Below are 13,420 nucleotides of genomic sequence, written 5' to 3'. Positions count from 1 at the left end.
GACTGACATGTTGAAGGAACAATTTTTCTTGTCCAAGCTGTGACATCTGCACTATTGCTCATCTGGAATGGGGAGAATTTGGAGCCTGTACTGAGTTAAGTGCAGTGCAAGCAATGGGAGAAATCAAGTTAATTCCAGATGTCTCTCCTTGCCAGCCAAGCCTGCAGCTGAGCAGGCCTGTGAAAGATGGGCAGGTTTTATCCAGAGCACAGGTCACTGAGCAGGTCCATGGTGATGGAGCAGAACCAGGTCAAGCCAGGAGCACAAACAAGTGAAACAGGATCAGGTCCAGCCTAGGAATCACTGGTGGATCTGCAGTGACAAGGAGGGCCCCAAGTGAAGCCAGGAACTCAGTCTGGACTGATGCATCCTGTGGGTAAGATCAATGGGCTGATGTGGCTGCTGCTTTTGCTTGGCAGGCAAAACAAATCCAGGCTCTCAGTCATTGTGATAACATCTATTCTGATAGCAGCAGGCACCTTCCAATGTTGCATCCATCCTTGAGCATTACCACTCTCTCCTCAACTCATGTGGCTTTTTGGTCCCCTGATTGCCTCTGAAAAACTGTGATTGTTTATTTTTGTCTTGAGCTGTGACAGATTTCACCCCTGTCCATCCCTGCTGTGTGGGACAGCACCAGCTCTTTATCCTACCTGGTGTCCTACCATCCAGCTGCACTTGTGGGATCTGGAGATGCTTTGTCAGAGTAGCAGGAGCTCAGGGGATGGGCAGCACATCTGCCTGAGGGAAGGAGTTGGTCTCAGTGGGAAGAGGAGAAGCAGGATGTGAGTGAAGACCAGCCTGCTGTCCTGGTCTCAGTAGTATCTGTCATTTTGTCCAAGTTTCATGTATTGCTGGCTTTTTATTACAGAATATAAATGATACAAGTTCTTTTTAAACCAATCTCTTTACTGTGGTTTTGTGGTGGCGTTTTTTTGAAACCTAATCTGTATTTCTTGTTAGTCTCTGATTTTTATTTTTTTTAATAAAGTGTGGCGGAATTCCAGATTAATACCTTCAAAGAGCTTTGTTCCTATCCACGAGGGGTGAAGTGTGAGAGGTAAAGAGAATTGTGGGCTCTCTCCCTAGCTCTGCCCATGCCCTTGATGAGATGCCTTTGACTGGGTTACTCCTCCTCTGATTCAGCATCCCTGCTTGAAGCTCACAGTGCTGCTCTCCTACGTCCCAGAGGGTATCCTGAGATTAATTGAGGGATGTATCTAAATGGCTTCAGCATGCAGGCTGGAAGCCACCAGGGACAAAGCTCTTACTAGGGCTGGAATAAAGGTCAGGCCCTTGCTGACATCGTTGTCTCAATTAATTAATACACTAATCTCTATAACTCCTCTTCAGCAAATATAATTTGGCCTCAACCCTTATTTTGTTCATTTTTCTGTGACTTAGCTTTGAGAGAACTAATGAAGAGACCTTGATGGAAAAATCCTGCTTTTCACCATATACCTTCCCCTTGACCAGCCCTATGACTTGTTCCCTCCTCATTGCCTTTTGCTCCTGTTTGTCTGAGGGCTTTGCAGGAAAGTCCCCTGGCCAGTTAAATGTCTCTTCATTGCATAGCAAAAGAGACTTAGCCCTCAGTTCAGGTTTTGAGGAGTGATAGCTGATTGCTTCAATTACTAGGAAAACAGTGTGTGGAATTGATTGAAGGGGGACAGTTAATATTTGATTCTATTTTCCTGTGGATATTTCCTATGGGAAAGTGCAAGACCAATTCTGGAAAGCATCAGAAGTGTTTGTTCCCAGCTGAAGGGCTGAGGAGCCATCCGTGAGTGCAGGAAGGAGGTGCCAGCAGTTTGGATTCTGGGGCCACATAGCCCTGAGGCTCAGCATTTTGGGACAGCTGCTTTTGAGCACAGAATCTGTCCAGGATCTCTTAGGGATCGCTACCAGCATCAGAAGATGCAGCAGGGCTTGGAGAGGAGCAGAAGGCAGAGTGAGTGAATGTGTGTGGTGAAGTGCAGTGAACTGAGCCATCCTTGGATGGGCAGGAAGGAATATTCCCTCCAGTGCTACCCACTGGGAAATCAAAGAAATGAAGAAAATCTCTCCTTGTCTTCTGCTCAGCTCTTAGTTCTGGTTTGTTGTACTTTCCACTCCTTGGTGGTTACATCCATGTCTCAGTCAGGTATTGTTTTCTGCTTGAGTTGGGAACATTCCCTAAAGCTGTTCTGAGTGCACAACAGTCTTGTTCTCTTTCTTAGGCCAGTTTTAGACTGAAATTTGGCAGATTACACAAGTGTGGAATGTTTACTGTCCTGTCTTACATCATCATTTATCCTGTATCATTTATTTTTCCTTTAACAGATTCTTAGCACTGTCAGTCTAATATGCATCAGAGGCTGAAATGTATTACCATAATGCAGTGCATTGTGGGTAATCCCATGCAAATTATTCTGTGGAAAGTCGTGCTAAATTATGTTCTTGAGGGAAAAAAAAAAGGCAGAAAAACAAAGTTTTTTTTTTTTTCCCTTTCCCCTTTTTCTTAACTGTTTGTTCTGTGGATTTCTGAGCAGCTGCCGGAGGCACAGGTTTAAGTGAGTTGTTTGACATTCAGCACCATGTGCAGCGATGCTCCTCCCCACAGGACACTGCTGAAAGGATGGAGTTGAAAACTGCTCTGGGTTTTCTATATGTCTCTGTGATGTTTAGTTTTAAAACATTAATAGCTTGTCAAAGAAAAAACCTGAGAGAATGTTGGAATAGCACAGTACAGAGGAATGTCTTCATGCTTTTTTCTGTCTCCATTGTCTCCATCTCCTCATCTCTAGGAATATCAGGTTTTGTGAACTTAGAGGGCTTCAGATGTCTCTTGGAAGAGGCAGTTCTGATCATATATAGAGTTGTTTTTATATCTTTGTCTTCTCTGTTCTCTCTTACCAAGGTCATTTTCTTGGGAAAATTTCCTTAGCTCCTCTGAAAGTCCATACCCTTTCCAAAGTGAAGCAGTAATCCTCCTTTTGGACAGAACACTTGATTGTAATAGAAATGATTGCAATGTCACAAACAGAGGATTATCATTTTCAGTAGAAATCATAAAAGGACTCCTAAGAAAAAGGCAGCGTGTTCTTATGCAAATTTTCTCAGGTAGTACATCAGCAAGATGAAAAATCCTGAGAGCCTATAATCTGGAGTCAGCCTCTCCTCTGCTGATAAATGTTTGTCTGCTTTGCTGTGAATGGCCAGTAGATTTTCAAAGACTCAGAAACTTGTTTTTACAAGTCCTGTGTGCTTCTCACCTGATGCTCTCTCTGGGTGAAACATTTGCCAGCTGCCTTCCATTTGCTTATTTCTGGTGTCCATCTCTGGAAAAGTCAATGTGGACATGTTCATGGCAGAACAAGGGGCAACATGTGCTGTTTTGGGGGTCACATCGGTTACCCCACTTGAGATAGTTGCCTCTCCTCACCATAGCTCTGTGTCTCTGAACTTGTCTGCCTTTCTTCAGTCTGTTCCTCACAGTCTTCAAAGACTTTCTTTGTCTCTGTCTCTCCTAAAACACAGAGTATGCAGGTATTAAACTGACGCTGTGCTGCTAGGATTATAGAAGGGAAAATACTGACAGGTGGTTTGCAAAAGTTTGCATCCAGCTGCCAGTTCTGACCCGTGTTCTCCTTGGTAAATATGTCCAAATATCTGAAATCATCTCCATGCTCCAGGTCAGCTCCTCATGGACAAGCATCACAAGATCCTATCTTCTGTAATAAAATTAGAAGCTTTTTTTTGGTCCTCATTTTTTGCTTTCCTTTTAGTAATATTTTTTTCCAGTGAAATTTAAGGTATAAATATCCAACATGTGTATCTTAATGGCTCTCAGTTTAGTTTGTGCCACTGGACAAGTGGGCTCTGATGAAATGAACCTTTGGGCTCTGCAGGCCTGCAAACCCTTGTTAGTGGTTACTGGCAGCTGGTTCACCTGAAAGAACCTTCTTGATCTCTGATTTCTGACTGTGGATATCACATCCCTGGGACTGATTGCAGGATGTCCTTCCTAACCCAGCCTCTGAATGCAATGATTAGTAGCTTACCCTTGGGCTGTCTGGTGAAATCTACCTCTGACCCAGCTTTCTTATGTATTCTGTAACTTTCTGTGGTGTTATTGTATTACATGTTCATTTTGTGAACCTATATTAAATCAGAGCAGACATCACAGAGGGTCCTGCAGTACTTTTGCCTGAATTACCCTCGGTGTTATCAGCCATTCTCCAGGTGACTCGTATAGAGTATTCAAAAGAAAGAAAGGAAAAAAAAGGGTCATATTTTCCCTGTTATTGTCCATTTCTCTGTTAAATGTGACAAGTAGCAAGAAGGGTCCTGTGTCAGAATGATTACACTGACACCTGTAAGAGAACAGCCAGCCAGCTCCTTGCTTGTACTTCCATCCTCCCTCTTCAAAGGGAGCAGGCACCAGGCTGAGGGAAGCCCTCTCCTCTGCAGTGTCTCTTTCCTCTGATCTGAGCTGGGCAGAGAGGCTTTTTGTGCTTTCCCATGTGCCTTTGGCTTGGAAAATCAATGCCTCCTTTGTTGTTTTAGAAGTGCTAATACAATAAATTTTAGAATCATAGTTGCTTCCTGTCACTGATGCTGAGGTTGTAGGGAGGGATAGGTGGGAAGGCTGGCTTTGATGGTGTTTGCTGAAGTTGACCAAAGAGAATTTGTGATATGGAAAAAAAGAAATTAGCCTGGGGGAGCCATTTATAATTTAGGGAAAAAGTCTCAGGTAGCTCTTGACATGTATCAGAATAAGGGGATGGATATAGAAGGCATGAAAGGTTACAGTAATGAAAGCTGAAATGGGAGAGGAAGGTGCAGGGCTGTGGATTGGTCTGTGTCCTTACCTCTCACCTGTGAAGGCCTATTTAAAGTAAGCTTTTAAGGAGACCAACACACAGAGGACCTCAGGATAATCTCTTCTGGACATGGGCATGTAATTATCCCACCGTGGAAGCTGTCATGTGCCATCTGATGTGCCCAGAAAAGCCATCCTCAGGTGGAAACTCTGCTCTGAGGCCATTGGCAGAAGGATATAAGGGATTTTGTGGAGAGCAGACCTAGACCTGGAAGAATGAAGTAAGCTTTTATGCATCAAGGTGTGATTTGGAAAACAATAAGGCTCTGGAACAATAAGAGTTGGTGTAGGCTGATGTTTGGATGCATTCTGGAGCCACAGTTCCCTGGCAGAGCCTGCAGGCAGCCAGGAATGGAACAGAGCAGGATGCTGTGGGACCATGCTGGCTGCTTTGTACACAAATCAGTGCTTGCACGTTGTCTGCTCTGTTATTTGATATTTGATTAAGGTTGTAACTCACAGAATTAAGTGAAGCCCAGGTTTTTTTCCTGTAGGAGTTGTAAGGAAATTAAGAAATTGAACTACTAAAAAGAAATCTTTAAAACTGGCCAGCAGACTCAGCAGTTGACTGTCTAAACCAGGTTCAACAAGGTAAATAATCATTGATTCCTTATGTTTAAAACCTTATCTGATGCCATGAGAGAGCCACCATTAACACAACCGCAGGACCTGGACTAACAGCAGGATAAGGAAACCCGATGATTGAGAGTATTAATAGAATGGATAGGGCCTTGATTATATGATTTTTATTTTTTTAAAGAAGTACAGGAGCTAGAGGACAAATGAGAAATTAGTATATAAAGTTTCATTCATGGCTTTCAAAGGTGAACCTAGGCTAATTTTCATGCAGAATGGTATCAGTGGGCATCCCAGATGAGTCACAGCTGGTGAAAGGAGAGGATCCCACAAGAAGAAAAAAAAATCAAGAAATTTTGGGAGTTATGGAGTGAGAAATAAAAGGGTCTGTGTGTAGTCAAAACCTAGTTAAAAGGCTGGGAAAAGTGGGTAGGATAAGGCAACTCTGGGATGGAAAGAAATGTAAGGTGAATCCATTTACCACTCTGTGAATTGGTGCTGGTCAGTATTTCTAATTTGAATTACTGGAAGGCAAGGAGAAAATAAGATAATAAGATCTGCTGCTAGCAGCTGATGCAAATTATACCGTGGGAAGAAGGGCTGAAAGATTGTGGGTACTAGAATGGAAGATGAAACATAGGCAGTGGCAGGGTGCAGCATGTTTGAAGGAAGAGTTTAAAGCATTCAGACACATGGCTGGGCTCTGAATTAGCTCTCACCATTCAGGAAAACACAAGTAGCTATTACAAAGACAGCTTGATAAAGATGTCTGTGCCATGTGAGGCAGCAGCAATAAAGAAAAAAAGTGAGTAATATGCCTGTGTGTGTTCAGAAACAGGGAGCCTTGGAAGATGTTCTAATATCCCTGCAGACCAGCGTGTAACACCTCCCGTGGAGTACTGCGTGTGTTATGGGTCATTCCTTTGTGAGAGACAAAGCAGTGATACACACGGGCTGGAGGGAACAGATGAAAGTGTTTAGTGGCCTGGAAGGCAGCTTCAGTACAGGGAAAGCATCGGGGATCCTGGAGCTGCTGGATTACAGAGGGAAGGAGTAAAGCTCAGCAGCGCAGCAGCGGGAACAGTGAGCACAGGCTGGGGGGGCTCTGCTGCGCTGGGGGTGCTTGGAGGCAGCACAGGAGGGAGCAGAACCCACCTCACAGGGCTCTCCTCTACCTGACATTGCTGCCAGGCCAAGACACACTTTCAGTGGTTTGTTAGACTCCACGATGATCTAGTGTGGCAGCAGAGGGATGGAGATAATGTGGGGCGTCACGCTGGAGCAGCTGGGCTGTTGTCTGAGTCGTGCTGTGATGGATTTCACTAAACCTGTCCTAGAGCCCCTGTCCCTGTGTTGGTGCAAAAGTGAAAGGTTCCATGGTCCTGGTGTCTCATTTTGGATGGGGAATGAAAGCACACTAACCTTGCTGTGTCATTTTGGTCAATAAATATTTTCATCTGGGAAAGGGTAGAATGCACTATAGAAAACCATGCGGATAAACAACAGAGTGTGGTGTAATATAATAAAAATGTGCATCACCATTCCATGAAATTAAGATGCAACAATTGACTCTTTGTATAACACATAATTAACCTGGGGATCCCCACTGTGAATGGCATTATGAAGACAAATGCCTTACTGAGATTTTTTAAAGTGGGTTTGACACTTTGAGTAGCATCTACATTTACATTAGCCAGGATAAGTATCATAAATCATTTTTTCCAAGGCATGTGATGATCACCAGCCAGGATTAGAAAATTATTTTACACCCATGATGAAATATGGCCAAACTGGGTAAATTCATAGCTGATGAAAAGGCTTGGGTGGGCCAAGAGTCTGCTTACTTTTCTGTACATCAGAATTATTTATAGAGGCAAACTTTTAAGTGGAATAAGAGGGGAAGAAAAGTCATCCAGGGATTAGGCTGCCAATTTAGGACTTGAAAAATTTCAGCTTCCTGCTTTCCTGAACTGCTTTTAAAAGCTAATTCATTTGACACAGATTCTGAGACATAACCCCACCTCACTCTTAATCTCCAGATACCTCAGGCTATAACCTGTCTGTGACTTGTTCCATGCTCCACAGAGTTCAGATAGTAGGGAAAGGAACATATGTGAGAGGAGGTCATGGTGAGACTTCAAGGCACCATCAGATACCAGTTAGCCTGTTGGAAAAACTGGGAGCATGGGGAAGAAATGTGCTTTCTGGAACAAAGCACTTGATAGCCTCCAGTAACTGGTAATTGCTTTATTTCCTTGCATTGCCTCAGAATTCCTGTGTGACTTGAGCAGTCCCTAGTTCTGTTTCTTGGCAGCTTAAGTGTCCTGGAGCAGAATTCAGGTTTTTCTTTGGAAATTAGCATGTTAGGGTTTTTAGCTTTTTTTTCCTGTGTGTTTGTTTGTTTGTTTTTAAATTATCGTTATTATTTAAAATAATGGCATTGCCTATGGCATTGGTTAGGTGTACAGTCAAAATATTGCTCTCTGGACTGTCACATCTTCATTGGATTGTAGAGGGAGGCTTCTCCTCCCCAGAACTGTCTGCAGCCCTCAGATAGGAACTTGAGGCACTCCTGATCCTGTTACTGTGAAACAGTGCAGATTCCACTAAAATGTTTAGCTGTGACCTGGCCTTCACTCAGCCTCTTCAGCTCTGTTTGAAAAGACATTGTGGGACAAGGAGAAAGATTGTTCAGTGTCTGCAGAGAGGGATAAGCTTAGTCCAGGTTCATCCAGGGCCTAAAATACGTCCCCAGCATGTCACAAGGAAATGAATGAGACAGAAAACCAATGTACTACTCAATTTTATTGGAAAGCAAGAACTCTGCAAAGAATAGCATCTTTCTACATGGTTTGTCTGCATAGGTGGAAAATATCCTCATTTGTCATTCTCTTTTTTGTTCCTGACATGACCACCCATCACAATTATGGCCCACACAAAAAAAAAGCAAAAAACAAACCAGAAAAACAAGCAAGCAAAATAACACCCAAACAAAGAAACAAACAAGCCCAAACCAAAAAAGTTATTGTGCTATTCCCTGTCCAACTACTACCTCAGTGTGTGTATGCAGTCTTTGAGGAGATGGGAAGTTAAATCCACCCCTGTCTCCATCCTATGTAAGCTTGCAAATTGTTGGCATAAAACATTAGTAGCAGTGTTGCAGCAGAGTGGCCAAGATAAAAGAGAGCTCTGGTGCAACACTAATAAAATTTGGCTCCTCCAACACATGATGAACTTGCCATATACTGAGTCATTCATGGGAGATGGTTAGGGAAAGACAAAAGATGCTGAGGAAGGAACAGAGAAGGAGAAGAAATTTGGGAGGGAGAAAAGAGTGGAGGGAAACATCTGTGGAAATACTGTGAGGGAAATGTCTGGAAATGTCAGACAAATAGCTAGTCAATGGAAAGAAGGAAAATACCTTTCCCCACAGTAGAGCTGGAGACTTCATAACCTAAATAACTGTTTTTTCTAGAGAAATTGGCAACAAGTTCTGTTTGTTAAATCCCCAGTTCTTCTATGAGCAGTTTGTCCAGGACTCTTTCTCCAGCAGATTGGAAGAAGATATTTCATCTTCCCGTTCAGTTTGGTCCTTGAGCAGTGCTGCCTGTGACATACATACCTTTTAATAGTAAAAGAGCCCATTTGAATGATTAAAACAATAATTACTTCTGTGCTGTTGAAGTTTGCTGAGCTGAAACACCAGCTGAGCTCAGCAGAAGTTTTGTGAGGAGATTCAAAGCAAGTCAGGACTTTTCTCCTCACTGTGTGGGCAGAGCACCAGATGTAATGAGGACAGAGCACCAGATGTAATGAGGACAGATGTGCAGAGCAAGGCAACTTCCCCAAGGGTGCCAGGGTGGTCAAGGTTGCCATTAGCTTTCTTCTTGTTACCGTTCCTCTGTATCAGCATCCATTGACCTCAACAACTCTTTCTTCTTTCTCACCCTTTTATCTCTCCCACCCTTTTATCTCCTGTCTCTGACTCCAGTCTCTCTCATCTTTCTAGAAATTCCTGCTAGCCTGTTTTATTTTTTTCCCTTGCATCTTCAGCCTTTTCCACTCGCTTAATCCTCTTGATATGTTTTGGCCCAAATTCCCATCCCTTCCACTTCATCTGTTTTGCATACCATTCCTGCTGCTGAGGGATCTCTGGGGCATGAGAAAACCTGGGTTATTCCCTGCTGTCCTAGTTGTCCAAATAGCCAGGTCCCCAGCAGGTGTCTGTGTATTTTCATTCACAGGGGTTGAAAGTACAGTAACCTTCAGGGCTGGCTCAAGCTAAAATTAAGGCTGCAGACACCAGGCACCAAATGTTTCATTCAGCTCCCTAAGTTTGTCCTCTAGAGCTTCCACATGGTTTTGATTAGTATTCCGAGGGAGAGCTCACTGATGGAATTAGTGAGAAAGCAGACTGTCAATTTATTTATACCCGGCCTGAGGGCATAGCCATTGTGCATGTGTAAAGCTGTTGAGATGCAGGGAATATTCTGTAAGTGGGTGTGTATATGTGTTGACTGGAAGTGGGTTTGCAGGGAAAAGCTGTTGCCCCAAGGACTGAACAGTGACCTAAAGCCAGGAGAGGCCACTGATGGGGCTGTGCTGAATGTCAAAAATCCCTTTCAGGAAAAAATTGATTCCTCTGAAATTTTCTCTCTACTTGTATTTATTAGTATCTCCCAGCTCTAATTTTACTGTAATTCTCATTACCCTTGTGGAGAAATCTCTAATTTAACTCCTGGAGTCTTTCCACCTCCTTCAACAATATCTGTGATACAAAACTATCACTGTCTTTGTCTCCTGGAGTATTTAAAGCACATGAGTAATGAATAATAAAGTTTTTCCATTACAGTGCCATTTAGCCTGGGAAGTATTTTGAGGGCAAGCTGAGAGATATTGGAAATATTTAGTTGTGGGTATTCATTTGATGCATCAGTGCTGAGCATGAACGAACTGGTTTTCCAATACAATTTGATCCATTTTGTTTAGGAAAATTTGTATTGACAGTGTTGAGGCCAAATGATAAGTCTTTTATTTTTGTTCCCCTGTTTTGTATTACAGTGGAAAATAATTTGAACTCAGGCTATTATTAGGCATCACCTCTTCCCATTCTGTTTGTTGCAGTATAAAAGTGTGAAAAGGGTTTAAGAAAAGTTTTTCAGCTCCATTACTCTCTATAATAGCCAGGAAACAATTAACCTGTTATCCCTTAACATGATATCTGCAGAAGATTATTGCATGACAGAGCCCAAGGGACCAATTTGCATTGTGCAGAGGAATCTGGCGCATCAAGCTGAAGCTGGTCCAGACTGGTGCTTTGATGTAATGGAGAGCAAAACCTGTGTGGAGCTTTGAGCTGATCATTAAAGTAGGGTTTTAGCGTGTTTCTGAGGCTGGACTAATTAGGACTGATGAGCTTATCTGCAGCTTTCTGGTGCCGGGGTGCTGCTTCCTCCTTCAGAATTCACCTGGGTCCTTTTGGCATGGGAGGTGTTGCACCATGCTCCACTGGTCACACAGATGTGACCAGAGCAGGGGACAAAGCCCTGTGCCAGAGAAGAAGATGGGGTCACTGAGAATCCAGGCTGGCAGGACACTGCAGGGGAGGTGCTTCGCAGGCAGAGCAGCTTCCTCCTGTACAGCTGTGACAAACAGACCGTGTGTTGTCACTTGGTAACACCCAGACGGCTTCCCTGCCATGGAGCTGTGCTTCCTACCAGCTCCTCAACCAAACCAGACTGCATCATTTCTACCTTTCTACCTTTCTTCTTTCTTTTAGGATATTTTCATAAGTCTGAGTTGTAAGCACAATCTCAAAATTTTTGCAGCTGGCTGTGTCACATGGCTGCAAGGGAAATGCCTGGAAGTCAGGCTTCCCTTTCAGTACTGCAGGTGGGACTGATTATTAACCACTACACCAGGTCCTGGCATTGCTGGCAGATGCCATCAATAACATTATTTCAACACGTCAGCTCTGTCCTCAGCTTCAGTTTAATGGCAGTCCTGCTCTGCACCTCCAGCTCCTTCCTCCCTCTGCTGAGGGAGGAAGAAAGGAGAGAGAAAATTGGCTGAGTTAAAATAAATAGATGTCCATGTTTGAGGTGAATAAAGTATGCTAACAGGCAATCCTCTGGCTGAGTCTCTAGCTGTTACTCCTGAGCTGTCTAACATCAAAGCAATATGGGTGCATCATCCAGCAGCTGACTTCAGTGCACGAACAGTTACTGTCTCAGGCTTCTGAGATGTGTTATAGTGTTAATATCATTATTATTATTGTTTTGCTCATAGTTTCTTAAGGCCTCTCCATATCCTGAGTAAAGCTCTAGGGAGTCATAAAGCCACAAGCTGAGTTTCAGCTCAGGCACTGTTTGCATCTCCTTGATAGCTGTTTAGTATGTTGCCTTAATCTTGGAAGCAAGACCCTGAGATGCACCCCAGGGAAAGCCTCGAGATGTTCTTTGTATTTTTTGCCCCTGAGAAAATAACTCTCTTGCTGTGGAAATGACATCTTTTTTCTCTGAAATGTCACCACTTCTGCCTGCTGGTTGTAACTCTGCCACACTACAATATCTTCAGTCTTTTAAAGTAAAATAATAAAACATTTAGGACTCTGTTTAGAGCTGCTGAGCATTCTTGTTGTTTTGTGTTAATAACCCTGAGTTCCCATAAACTTTTCCCTATATTTTTGTTTTTCTTATAAATTATTACTAAACTTTTTTTTGTGGCCCTGTCTTGCTTGGCAAATCTTGCAGTAGAGGTGAATAAGAGGAGAGTAGAAATGAAGTTAGACACTTAACCACCATGCTAAACATTAAGAGAATGTTCAGAGGCCAAAAGTCCGTTTTCCTGGGGCCCTAGACCCTGCCTAGCACTGAGGCTGTTCCCTCAGATTGAGTGTGCTTTTCTGAGCAGGTCCTTCCTTGTCCAGCCACTCAGAACATGTTTGAGTTCTGGATTATGTTCATCATAACTATGGATTCATGCTTTGCTCATAGGGCCTCAGAAAAGAAACAGAATTACAATATCTTGTCCATAGGGAAATGAGATCAGAGAGGGAGGTTTTTATGCCAAATGATATTTACATGTGCTGGACCTGCTAGAGAGGAAGTTATAGTGGTGCTGTGCAAATAGTTTCTGTCCTCTAACAAAAATGCACTGAAAAACTCCTCAGGAGTGCTGCACACATTTATGTGTGAAATCTCTTCTTTCTTCCATCCACCTGTGTGCTTTTGGCTCAGAAATAATCTTCCAGCTATACAGAGGTGCTCAGACCCCAGGATCCCAAAGCATTTTACAAATATAACTTTATCTAGGAAAAGAGCAGAGCTCTGTCCCCTGTCATGGATTACTGAACACATTATGTTTTATAATATAAATTATAATATGTTCAGCACCCATGAGATGCTCACTAACAAATATCTAGTGGAGAGTGATGTGCAGCTCACACCATGCTTAGGGCCAGGGCTTATTCTGGACTCCTGAGAGTTGCTAAGGAAACAGCCTGGAATGGAGCTGGAAGTCTCTCAGAAGCTTGGCTGCAGAGATGTTTTTTGCTGCAACACCACACAGGGCTGTTATTGGCAGAGGCAGCAGCTGGTCCAGCCCCTGATGGGTGATGCAGTCTCTAAGTGCCAAAGATGAGGGACTCTGCAGTTTTAGTTTCTTTCTGGTTTATCTCAGCTCTGTTTGTCTCCTGCCCTCCTCTCACCAGAAGCATGAAACTGCCATCAATTACACTGACTTACTCTGATGCAGGCCCTTGGTGTAAAAACAAACACAGACTATTCACAACCAGCAAGGATCCACAGCTTGGAGAGTTCCTCTTGTGAAAGATGTAGTTGATAATCCAAACCCTGTTTGTGCCACTAGCTTTTAACAGACTGAGAAATTCCTTGGAGGTGTATGTTATTTTGCAATTACTTTGCAATTGATTTTCTTAAAAAACAATTCATAACTTGTTAAAGATCTCCTCCTCTCTTT

The 13,420-nt window shown here is 43.1% G+C and overlaps 1 protein-coding gene across 1 annotated transcript in view; it reads left to right on the top strand.

Annotated features, from left to right (window-relative positions):
• The window catches only part of AGBL1 (ATP/GTP binding protein like 1), a 263,509-nt gene that overhangs the window by 167,172 nt on the left and 82,917 nt on the right, over window positions 1-13,420 (top strand).

This window comes from Camarhynchus parvulus, chromosome 10 (genome assembly GCF_901933205.1).
Source record: "Camarhynchus parvulus chromosome 10, STF_HiC, whole genome shotgun sequence".
Taxonomy (NCBI): domain Eukaryota; kingdom Metazoa; phylum Chordata; class Aves; order Passeriformes; family Thraupidae; genus Camarhynchus; species Camarhynchus parvulus.
The sequence above is the reverse complement of the archived record's forward strand: the minus strand, read 5'-3'. Positions and strand labels throughout refer to the sequence as shown.